Genomic DNA, 13436 nt, shown 5'->3' with positions numbered 1-13436 from the left:
AGTGACAAACGTCAATTTTCTGCTACTACTTGAATCCCTTGATGAAATTTAAATTTTTAAAACCTTACTGCACATCTATACACTGTAGAACAGTCCCTATCATATCCCAAGATATGATGTGTCTATCCATTAAATCATAAGAGGAGTTCTAGGATCTCTGGGGTTTTTTTGTTTTGAGTGATAAACGTCAATTTTCTGGTTCTATTTGACTCACAGGATGGAATTTAAATTTTTAAAACCTTATTGCACATCTATAGGACAGGCCGCATTATATCCCAAGAGATGACGTATCTACTCCAAAAGTTGTAAGAGAAGTTCTGGGAACCATACTTTTTTGCAAAAAAAACGTCATTTTCTGTTGCCCACTGATCCCCTTAATAAAAAAAAAATAATTCTGGAACACTTCAATATGACAACCCAAATCATATTCTAGAAGATCATGTGGCTACTGCAAACAAAATGACGTTTTTGAAACCAGTTTTTTGTATAAAAAAACAAAACAAAACAAAACAAAAAAAACAGTAATTGTTCAGCCATTTAATGACCCCCAGAACAAAATTGAAATTTCCGAAACCTTATTGCGCATCTATAGGATATCCTATAGCATATTCCAAGAGATGATATGACTATTGTTAAAGAGGAATTCGAGGAAGAAGGTTTTTTGTTTAAAAAAACGTCATTTTTTACAAATTATTTGACCCCAAGACTACCAGAAACCTTTTTACAAAACAACATGACACCCCAAATCAAACTTAAAAGAGTTCAGTTTGATGGTTTTTAAGATGTAACAGCAGTTTGAGAAAATAAAACGTGACAGATGGACTGACGGACGGACAGACGGAACAGGGTAACAACAATATACCCAAACTTTCTTTAGAAGGTGTGGGTATAATATTAGTAGACATTGCAGTAGTTTTCCAAGTCAATTAAGCCAAATTGCAATGAAAAAATTTTATGTACAAAATTTGTTAACAAAACAAACGACATAAAAGGGTATTGCGTTATTTCGCCTCATGTTAAAATTCACCCCGGACGTCAAAACGGGTATGGTTGTATTACAACTTTGACATTGCTATAAATAAAGGTCATCATGTTCAGGCAAATTACAAATGAACCTGTGTACGTTTTGTTTACTGATATTTTTAAGGTTTGCTTTGTTTACAATCGATGCATAGCATGCGGGTTGTATAACCCCAATCATTTGGGGGATAAAACCAAACGGTTGCCTTTTCTAAACATCCGATGATGCATTTTCATTTGTTTTTTCGTTTGCTCAAAAAGAAATTTATTTTGAATATTTGTAACTTTGAAAGGAGACCGATTTTTTTGGTGTAAATAGGAGAAAGTCCATAACTTTTATGACAAATGGTTTGTATGGAATATTATTTGGTACTGTAATAACAAAACAAAAAAATCGGACCAAGCAGCTTAAATGAGAGTATCACCACAAACATCACAGAAACATGATAAACAAGCAATTAATTCATAGGCCTCTGAGTACGATAGCCTGTTAGGGGGTCTGATGCTTGCATTTTAAGCTTCATTTTGGAGTCAAAGCCATCATCCCAGATTCCTATGACTGATTCCTTTGCTTTTATTATTCGATCTTTGTTGGAGAAATAGCGGATTATCTATACTCTAGCACAATGGGCCAAAATTTTAAATTTGTTGTAAAAGAGACCTGCAGGCATTCACTTGCCAATAAATAAAATAAAGGTTTGTACCCGAGAATGTTGTGAGATTTAAGTGCCTTGGTGTCTCAAAGAAATATTTCTACAAAGTCTACTCTATAAGAATGGAAATCAGGGAATCAATAGAGTGTTCAGAATAATCCGACAAAGATATTACTGGTATAATATGTACAAGGATATTTAAGACCTATTGTCTAAAATGTGAGAGATGTGCAATTTCAAAAATACTGCAACCAACTGTTCACAGTGGAATGGGACAATTAATGCATCAAAACGTAGGAAATGTATTGCCATAGACTTTACGGTTCTTAGGAAATCCCAAGGATTCGAAAATGAACTTGTGTTAAGGAAGGAATCTTCTCGTTATCAAACATACCTCTTATAATAAGAAATTAATGAAAATTTGACACAGTAAAACGGATCATATGCATATTACCAAATGATTCTATCAGTTTAATCACATTTGACCTTTTTGTTTTCGCATAAAGGTCAGGTCGAGGTCTCTACATTTTCCTCAACGTAAAAGATGATAAAAATAAGTGTAGCTCTTTGTAGTTCTGTAGAAATATGTTAAAGATTGAAAATTCTATTCTTTAAAGAAAAAATAGAATATCAGAATGTCTATAAGCTTTTACTACTAAATTGGAATAAATATTTATACTAAAATTGATATTGCTTAGTCCGCATTTCCTCTAATTTTCTTAAATTTTGAAGACATTTTGATTTTTTTTGTGCTTTCAATAATACAATATTTCTGATTTTTATGTATAATGAAGAAAAGCTAATATATTGACCATTTAATAAGAGAGAAAAACTAATTTTAGTGATTTTTTTACAAAAATAAATGTATAGAAACGGCGCTTTAAAAAGCTTATAAAAATGTACACTGATAAGCAAATCATATTATAAAAACGTATTCTAAAACCAAAGTACCATATCATTAGTTCACATTAGTAAAAAAAATCAAACAGTAATGTTATTGTTTTAAAATGCTAAAACAGACTCATTAATCTGCAACAATTCTGAATTGTTAAACATGTTATATTTTCCTACGCCAATATTACGCCAAAAATATAGTCCTTGTTAGATTCTAAACATTGATTACTTTTTCTATGCCAAGTTGTATGATAATAAAAAAAGAAAGACAAATATATTTTTTTTAATTTCCTTTCATTTTGCTTTAATAAATAATTAATCAAATTTACGTCTGACAAGTCGAAAAACAGAGAAGACTCCTTCCTTAACGGACTTCTTCAGTAAATGGACTATTGCAGTTTCAACTAAAGATCAAACCGCTCAAACTGAAGTGAAAGTGCTAGTCAGACAACTCTTTTGTACATTTGGTGTATGCAAGCGTATCCACTCCGATCAAGGAAAGTGCTTTGAAGCTGAAATAATCCAACACTTGTGTTCTCTTTATAACATCAAGAGGTCGAGAACTACACGTATCATCCTCGGGGCAACGGGCAACGCGAACGCTTCAATAGAACGTTACACGACTTGCCTTACTCTTAACCACCAGTCAGGAAACGAAAGTAGCTAGAGTACATTAAAGAGTTCGTGTACACCAAACGCATCGACTGGTTATTAAGGTCTTCCGTTTCCAACGGAAGACCTTTCTATTATTGTGCTGGTTAAGATTATTCTTATTAGGGTTTTCCGTTTTTCAACGGAAAACCCTTCTGTTATTCTACTGTTTCTTATTATTAGGGTTTTCCGTTTTTCAACGGAAAACCCTTCTGTTATTCTACTGTTTCTTATTATTATTTTTTTTTTTATCCGCAAATTTTGTGTAGGCCATTTCTCGTACATTTGTTGTCTGATTGTTATGAAACTTTCAGGGTATGTAGACAATGTTAATATCTCGGGACGTTTTTTTCAAATTTTTAAAATTCACTTCCGGTTATGAGTTATTGCCCTTTAATTGAAAATTGGGGGGTCTTTTGTCCAGAGTTGATCTCGGGAACTACAAAAGATAGTTGCATGAAATTTAGCAGGATTGTTGGTAACATTTTATAGTTTTGCTGGCATGAACATTTTGGCAAAATGTTTTTTAGTTTTTAAGCTATTTGCCGGTAAAGTTTAAGGTTTTGGGGGGTCTGAAATTTTGTTGCTTTTTGTATAATAACCTTTAAACTAAAAATAATTTGTTAATACATATAGAACAAAAGTTGTTTAGAATAATGAGAGCTTTCATTTAAAATTAAGAAAAAAGGGCTGGCCCCTGTAATTAGGGGTCAGCAGCTCATACACGTATTTTTCTAATAGCAAAAATCGTTATCATTTTATGAAAAGAAATTAATTCAGTTATTGTTAATATATTAAATAATGTCATTTGGTATCAAATTTAAAAAGTTCTGTGCCCTATTTTTTTCAAATTTCATAAAACAAATATGTGTGAATCGTAACGTTACATGAACGAGTTAATTTGTCTACATAGACACACAAGCGAACAAATGCCACTTTAAGGCCCAGGCATTTACTGCATTACGTTGTGTTGCGTCTTAGATAAATAGTTGTGATTCAATTTCATTTTTTTCATCTATATCATTTATGAATTCAATGAACACACATTATTTTAACGTTCTATGTGCAACTATTTGTCGGGGCGCCCCTGTATGTAACCCCCGCGCGCGCGCCGAATGTAAACAGTAGGCCTAACGAACGGCATTGTAGAAAAGAGAGAGCCATAATGCAGAAGAGAAGTTGTGTATTCTTTCGGTGTATACATGCATTTTCAATTTGCTGTGAAACATATGAACATGCACAGGGAACAATACTACATATTTGTTTAAGGAGGATATTTTTCTCGTGTGAATCGTTTACGAGGAAATTCTGACAGCCACACTTCTGTCGACGATCAGCCGTTGATAAGCTACGAGTAATAAAGGAGAAAAGATGGACATTAAAGTGTGTGATTTATGTGGATGTTACTGAAGAAGGTGAGGCTTTTACTCCTTTTAAAGTTTCTTGTTAACTGGTTAAAATTTAGTATATAGTATAGATGTACAGACCCTGAAACGTGCTACTACACCAGTTGCACGGTTCGGTTCGTTACGCTTTTTGAACGGTACGGTTCGCTTTGTGAACGGTACGGTTCGTTTTGTGAACGGTACGGTTCGCTTTGTGAACGGTACGGTACGCTTTGTGAACGGAACGGTTCGCTTCTTGCACGGTACGCTTTGCTATAAATAGCTGCACGCTTTGTGAACGGTTTGCGCGCTTCATTAATGAGGTAGGCGTGGCCTGCACGCTTTGATTTTTCTCGATATAATTTTGTTTAGTTTTTGCCCGATCTACTTCAGCATGGTGGTAATTATGACAAGAATTTTTCTTTATTTACATGGTATATTACAAAAGTATTTCAATCAATCTATTTAAAATCAGGACTTCCATCCGTTCCCCCGTTTTTGATACGTTGCGCGAAACGTGCACTCAGTGACAACCGGGAAGCGGGGGTAATTTTAATTTTGATCAATCTGTTATTATTAGTATTAAATTTAGATAAATGTAATCATTAAGATAGATTAAAAGAACTGTTTGACTTTAATCCGATATATTTTTGTTAATTCAGCGAGCTGTCGATAATTTTACAAATCGTCTTAAGTTTTTATTTCTATACATGTACTCGAGTTGAAGTCATTAAATATTTCTAATCCATTAAAAATTTCTACAAAAAATTGCCCCGACTTTATTCCGATATTTCTTTGGTTTCCTTTATCGTTGTCTTGATTCTCGGCTAGTTGTTATTATTCATAATTCGTATGATCATTCTTTATTGCGTACTACTGTAGTACTACTGCTGATCGCCGATTGCCTTAGTGAATAGACGATGTAAAATTAATGAAAAGATAAACAATGAATTTCAGATTAAAAATCTTGAATTAAACTGTTATATAGTTTTTTGACTCGAATTTTATTCATTTAAATATTGATTCTATGATTTTCTGCAATTGTTCGTATACACAGATGATACCTACATGTAACCCGTCATCGCTTCTCTTATCTGAACTAAGATCGCGTGTAAAGTCAAAATATGACAATTAGTTTCTGTTTTTCCGTTAAACTATACATTTACATGTAACATTCTTACGATATGTACACAACTGGATATACACAACAAGTCAATAACTTTTATATATGTAATGTCGATATTTATCATTCTGTTGAACAAGTGTCCGCTCTTCACTGCATGCATGCGATTTAGCTGACGTTTTACAAATGCTGACTAACCTGTTTATATTTTATTTACCTTTTTACACACAAACTTGTTGTAAATAGGACACGCAAAAATACCCGGTAATCAACAAATGAATGTTAAAAGTGATAAATATATAAGAATTTATCAAGTAACAAAATAATACGAAAGCGAGGGAAAACGACTCTGGTCACCAGTACCTGAATTATAATCATGAAATCGGAAAGAAATTATTGTTGAATAATTTATAATAGGAACACTCTTTTCAATAGGGATTTAAGAAAACATAAAACAAAAATGTTTCATTCGATAATTTTCTTCTAGCCCTATAGGAGGAGCCAAGTCGCACGCGGCGCATGGCCTGTACTGTTATACTTAAACTGATTGACAGGCGAAGCACGTGGAGTCCTGAGATAAAATCCCGCTCAAATGACCAACTATAGAAACTTAATGCGAAATAATAAAGTTCAGTAATAAAACTTAAATTTAAGTATTATAATCAACACACAAGTTCTCTCTCTCTCTCTCTCTCTCTCTCTCTCTCTCTCTCTCTCTCTCTCAATTTGAGGGTACATGTGATTGTGTGCAAACAATTTTGAATTATTAGATTTTTATTTGTATGAATTTAATTCATTTATTTTAGACTCATGGTTTTCACAACGATTTTAACAAAATGACTAAAAGTATGTACAGTGGACGATGTACATATAGATTGATCTCGACGGTTAAAATTTCGACGCTATTTCACATCACAGATATTAGATTGAAAATAAATTTAAAAAGAGCTGTGTTTGTGCTTACATGTACTTGTCATCTCATTCAACTATTTATGATGTAATTAATCATTTTTTTGATACATTAATGTACCCGGTAAATGATATTTTATCGCACGTCAATATGTGAAAATCCCGCATGTACAGAGTCGCTGAATTGTTCTACGGATCCACGCGCCGATAGTCTTACGTGTAGTTGTTTGTGTTCATTTCTACAGACAGTTCTTTTGTTTTCTAGAGATTGAAAAAAGCCATGAAACTAACAAAGTATAAGTAAGATATATTTAGACTATACACACTACAGATTGTGATGTGTTACCTAGCTAACAGGTGTCCGTGGAAAGGTGCGAATACCGGCATCTCGTGTACACCTGTTTAAGCGTCCAAATATACAGAGTTAGTTGTAAAGTACAATAACTGTTAAAAAACAAAGAAAGACAATAACACCTGTTGTGTATAGAACCAAAGATCAGCTTCTGTACTCGTGTTTCGCGCGAGTGATTTTTGTTCATGTGAAATCACGACGCCATTACCAGCTATGCGGGAAATAAAGTTGAAAGTTATTTTATGGAATGCGTGTACTTTTTCCCGTTCAATGCTTGCATTTAATACAATTATTTAATAAATATAATTGTGTGAACGTTAATAGTTTACAATGTTTAAGAAATCGGCGATGCAAGTTTTGTCGAAAAACAAAGAAATGATTACGGTCTAAGAAAGGAAATATTTTTGTAACTGTTTTAATAAGAATAACAGTTTTAAATCTTAATATGTCTTATCTTATCCCGTATAAAAAATCTAGCTAAATATTGAACTTATCTGGTCAGCGATAATCTCCGTCCGTACTCATCTAAAGAAATTAGGTCAATAAGCCGTATATGGAAGTTGCACGCTTATTGCACGGTACGGTACGCTTTTTTGTCCGTCTAGAGGCGGGTCTTGCATAAATTATCTTGCACGCTTTTTGCACGGTACGGTTCGCTTTGTGAACGGTACGGTTCGCTTTGTGAACGGTACGGTTCGTTTTGTGAACGGTACGGTACGCTTTGTGAACGGTACGTTTCGTTTTGTGAACGGTACGATTCGTTTCTTGCACGGAACGGTACGGTTCGTTTTAGAGGTGTAGTAGCACGTTTCAGGGTCTGTACATGTAAGTACGTGCACACTGTTAGATGTTTTTTTTTGTTATGGTGTGGGTGTTTGTTTACTAACGTGTAATTTTTACATGTTTCATGGGTGTTTAGACTCGCTCGAGGTTCATGGGGGACTGGAAAGGGTAACTGAATTTATCTATTTAAAAAAATAACAGATTCTGAATTTTCAACTCAAAATTCAAAGCAGGGTCTAGGCCTAATTAGAAACATATCATTTATTCTTGTGCAGAAGACTCCAAATGTAGTCATGAATACCCTGTAGACATAACTTCAAGTAAATAAAATTGTATACTTCAGACTTCAGAGTTAAAACATGACTTTAATATCTTTATGATGCCGATCATTGTATCATTAAAGAGGTTTAGCAGACCAGTTGACAGGTACCCGGTACATGTACTTGTACATGTAGGTTACAAGTTAGAACTATGCCTACCATTCTACCAGTTCACATAATTTTTCTTGTTTAGCAGTTATGATGTGTACTTAAATTGTCCTTGTTAATGTTTTAAATGTAATTTTTTATTCTCTTTTTTTAATCTGACTACTGGCAGTACTGGCGTGCGAGCAGTTCTCGCCGAGGACCATTTCTCGCTGGTGCACTGTTAAATCATATTTTCGTCTATAATTTTATGTGTTGATAAAATGACGTAACAATGCACTGGTGAGAAATGGTACTCGGCGAGAACTGATCTCACGCCAATATTGATTAATTACAGACAAAAACTGAAGGTTGCGAGTGTTATTTTTTATTGAACAACATTGTTTAAAATAATTCTTTATATATGTGATGATCAGACCGGTTTGAATACCAGTGCCAGATAGCTCAGTTGGTAGAACACCTGACTAGAGATTCAAGGGGCCCAGGTTCAAATCCCGGTTTGGTCCTTCATTATTTCTCCCATCCTGTTACAATATTGGTGTTGTGACCAACCCCTGGAACTAACAGGTTAACTCCTGCCAGGGGTGATCTTCGAGGGTGAAGATCATTTAAGGGGGAAGGAATGTGACGGTCAGACTGGTTTGAATACCGGTGCCAGATACATGTAGCTCAGTTGGTAGAGCACTTGACTAGAGATTCAGAGGGCCAGGTTCGAATCCCACTTTGTTCCGTCGTTATTTCTCCCATCTTTTACATATACATGTATATCAGATATATGACAGATGATTAAGGGTCATCACATGTTTTGCAAGATGCAATAAGTGTTAAAAACCTTTACTTTACAACACAATACATATAAGTGAATATTTATGTTTCTTGTTATTATTTGGTGTGGTTTTCTTGACAGTGTCGCATAAACAATTTACCCGCTCCTAAAACACAAACTTTCTTTTTGTGGATTCAGCTTACCGCTGATTGGCTGCTGTTGCAGCAGACAAATAAGATATGCACGCACAAAACACAATGAACTTATCAGAGAATGAGTTGAGTTTATTTCAACTGTTGGAATTTGGGTTTTTTTTTTTTTTAGATGTATACTTGTGACAAAACATATATGTGGTACATACAGCTGTAGCTTTATGAAGAAAATTTTGGTTAGACCATATATACCTATCATGCAAGTAAATGATATTTACAAAAAACTTGCAATTTATGGCGCACGAAATATACGCTAGTTTTATAAAGATTGACATACATGTAATGTACCACATTCTGTGAAAAATAATCTATTAAAAATTCTTCATTAAGTTTACTCATACATGTTTATGCTTATTACACATAGTATTGTTTTTAAAACATGTGATTTATAAGAAAATAAGCAAAAACCCTCGCTAAATTTATTTGCCAAAAAAAAAACACAGTAGAATTGATAAAAAATGGTATACCAGAAGCTAATACCAGTACATGTACTTTGACGCTGTTCGGTGGGTAATATTCGTTTGTAATTTACGAATTGAAATATTGACTGTTGCACTACAAGTATGGTAATAAACTCTCTCTCTCTCTCAAACTCTCTCTCTCTCAATTTGATAAGTGTTTATACCTATGAAAATTTTTTAATATTATATTATGACTTGATATGCAAATTTTTGATCTTGTACTGCCTAAATGTTATGTCATGTATTGGGATATGTCATACCTTTTACACTGCATGGTCAGTGTATTTTTTCCAGATATACTATGCATATGTTAATGTAAACACAGCTATTACTAGTACATGTATGTAAACACAGCTAATTATTTTTTTTTTATTTCAGCTCAAAACAGACTCTTGTTACCACATGGCTTTTACCGGTACCTGTTGATTCTTGTGGGTCAGCTCCTGAGATTAACCTGTCACCTCTATCCACATGCATATTCCTTGTGTTCTACAGACTATTTACCGGTAATTCAAATTAAATCCGATAATGCATGAACAATAATGGAACTTGAAGAAAGCATCATGCCATGTTGTGGTTTGTGTTTGATAAGAAATTATGAAAACAAAATTAAGGCTGTTTATAAAGAAATTCATAATTGCTGTGAAAATTTGTTTTTCAATAAAAGTATGCAATTATGTTTCCTTCATTTTTTATTTCATAAAGATATTTAGATGTGTTTACATAATTGAAACCCCCCCCCCCCCTCTATTTAATTGTCTGCATTAAGATTACATGTAGGATATGTAAATGTACATTTGACTTTGAAATAACATCTGCTATGATAATTACTTTTGAAATGAACAAGAAACAACATATTTCTACCTTTCTAAGGTATATATGCATAAAAAAAACTAGAAAAACATGTCAAACTTGAAAATTTTTCATGGAAATCAACTCGATCTGTCTCCAGCTACCTGGGTGTGTTTGAATTTAATTTTAATTAAAGGCAGATGTCTAACTTGTAGGTTGTAACTTACTGTTTTAGCATGGTTAGAAGGAGACTAGAAATCAGAATAGATTAGATATTCACTAAATATGATTGTTAGCTTACTTTTTTCATGAAAACAAGAAATCACAAGCAGGACAGCTGTCTATTTGTTAATTAAAATGGTACAAATCATACAATAAACAAATAAAGATCAAATTTTAGAATCATTGATTATTGTTTTCAAATATGTGTGAGAAATTACTCAAGGAAATTGCCACACGTTTCATAAAATTAGGTAAAACATTTCAAACCATGACTTTTTATGAAAATCAAAAGATTGGGGGGTGGGGGGTATACATGTAAGGGTATTTCTAAGTGATGTGAAGCTTTTATCATGATTATATCATGTAGATGTATGTTGTATTGAATAAGGTTTCTTTTTAAAGGTGGTTGAACAAAAGTTGACCTCTAAAAGGTCAGGTAAAGATGTTTTACTATGGAGAACCCTGTAAATATGTGTTTACTAAAGGAAATTGGAAATGGTGGGTTCACTTAAATGGCCATATTTTTATTAAACCTCAATGGAATTGGCAATATGTGGTATTCTTTTTCTCAGAATTGCATTAGCTTTCTTAGTCTTTTCATAAAAATGTTAGTGTACTAAGTTAAAGGTACAAGGAACAGTTTCGGATAAAGTACCGTCAATATTTTTGTAAAATTGAGAGTGACTGTACTTGAAGGTTTATCATTGTTGCGTAGATTCATGAAATGAATTTTAATGATTATCAATAGTTAGAGGGATGTCTCTTGTTGGAATTGGTAAGCAATATTAAGGCCCCTAATTTTAAGTACATGAGAAGCAGAAATAAATTGTGAAACTTGCGGCTATGACAGATATGTTGACTTTACAGTGAAATTGAAGGTTACAAACGGGAGGTTATATAACATGAAATGTAGGTGGATGGGATATTATATGCCTATTTAGTATTTACTGGGTATGAGGACAATAACAAGTTTATTGTCCCCAAAGACAGCAACTATTTAATGAGGCAAAGCCAAGGGAAATAGTTGCTGTGGAGTGGGACAATAAACTTGCTATTGTCCGAATAGTCAGTTAATTGGTATTTCATTATACAGAAGAAAACTTTATTTGTCAGCGATGCAGAATTTCTTGATGATAAACAAATTAGAGTTAAATCAAACTTTGTATTTAATGCGGCGATCTTATTAATTAAGAGGTGTTCCGAGTTTAAGGTGATATGGGACACTTCCATGTTGTGACGTATTGTTTATCGAAATAAACAATAAAATAAAGTGTAATTATATAAGTACATGTAGTTTCTTTTCAAAAATGGTCACTTAACTCCTTAGCACAGTGGGTTAGAGGGTTACTAGGAACCTGTAAATCATGAGTTCGAATCCCGCTGGGGTTTTTACAATTTTTACCTTTTCAAATATTTTTAAAAGCTATTTTTTGGTTAAATCTTGTAAAATTTGAAAATTCTAAACCAGTGAAAATTTTTCAATTATATAGTACTTTAATCCACATTAATATTGACAGATCTATGTCCCATACTACCTTAAAAAGGAGGGAAATCAAATTTTGCTGATGAATGGTTTTGATGACTATTCACCATGGGCAGATAGCATGGATACTATTTTAAATTAGATAAAATGGCATGTTTATGCGGGCGCCTTCTATTGATCAATTTGTCCGTCTGTCCATCCGAGATGGCTTGACAGGAGCATAGCTTCTCTCCCCTTGGCCCAATCTGGCTCATACCTCATCCACAGGGTTCCTTTGGTTGAAGGATGTGCAGTGACCTTGAACCATGTTTTTAGGTACAAGGTTAAGGTCATAGCAGAATTATATATATAAAATCCTTGTCTGGGGCATAACTTTTTTCCCTTTGGTCCAATCTGGCTAATACTCACAGAGTGTCTCAATGGTTAAACGATGTGCAGTGACCTTGCATGAAATTTCTAGGTAACGGGTGAAGATCATATCGGATCATGCAAAAATCCTTTTTTGAGAGCATATATAATTTCTACTAACCCCTATTTGGCTCAGACTTCACATAAGCAGAGCGTTTGAGTAAAGGGTGAAAGGGTGTGTAGTGACCTTGAACCTATTTTCAGTGAAAAGAAACTGTGAAGGTCATAGCAGAATTATATTTTTAAAAATCCTTGTCCGGAGTATATCTTCTCTCCCTTTGCTCCATTCAGCCTCATACTTCACCCACATGATGCCTTTGATCAAAATATATGCAATGACCTCGAATGATATTTGTAGATGAAGAGTCAAGGTCATATCAGATCACACAAAAATCCATATTTTAAGAGCATAGATATACTCTCCTTTTAGCCCCTATTTGGCTAATATTTTACCTTTACAGAGTTAATTGGTTAATGGCGTGCAGTGACCTTGAACCAAGTCTGTCAATGTGAAGCCAAGGTCATAGCAGATCTTTTTAAAATTAGTTTTAGACAGTAGATTATTTTCCAAATATGCTTAATCTTGGTCAGATTGAACAAAAATGCATGTATGTTAGGGGGAATGAAATTGAACTAAAAGTTCTATGCCAGCTGGAAAAATTTCAAGTTATAGGTCAAGGTCAAAGCAGAATTCTCTGAAATAACATAAGCGGGGCCCTTTGAAATGTTCACCATTTCAATGTTGTCTGGTTCATAGTAATTTTAATAAAAAATATTCACAGAGGTACAGTAAAGTAAACTTTACATCGATAAGTTTCTGACAATTAATGACGCAACGAGCACACAGTATGAAAGGTCAACCCTTTGAAAAGCAGTGAAAAGAAAAAGTTGCTCAGA

At 33.7% G+C, this 13436-nt stretch overlaps 1 long non-coding RNA gene across 1 annotated transcript; it reads left to right on the top strand.

Moving 5' to 3' along the window:
- Nucleotides 1-4341: 4341 nt before the first annotated feature.
- Nucleotides 4342-10312, top strand: LOC128191823 (uncharacterized). Its single transcript, XR_008244463.1, has 2 exons — nucleotides 4342-4633; nucleotides 10013-10312. It is a non-coding gene; the product is annotated as an uncharacterized LOC128191823 (long non-coding RNA).
- The last annotated feature ends 3124 nt before the right edge of the window (nucleotides 10313-13436 follow it).

The sequence above is a fragment of the Crassostrea angulata genome, chromosome 7, assembly GCF_025612915.1.
Source record: "Crassostrea angulata isolate pt1a10 chromosome 7, ASM2561291v2, whole genome shotgun sequence".
Classification (NCBI taxonomy): Eukaryota; Metazoa; Mollusca; class Bivalvia; order Ostreida; family Ostreidae; genus Magallana; species Magallana angulata.
The sequence above is the reverse complement of the archived record's forward strand: the minus strand, read 5'-3'. Positions and strand labels throughout refer to the sequence as shown.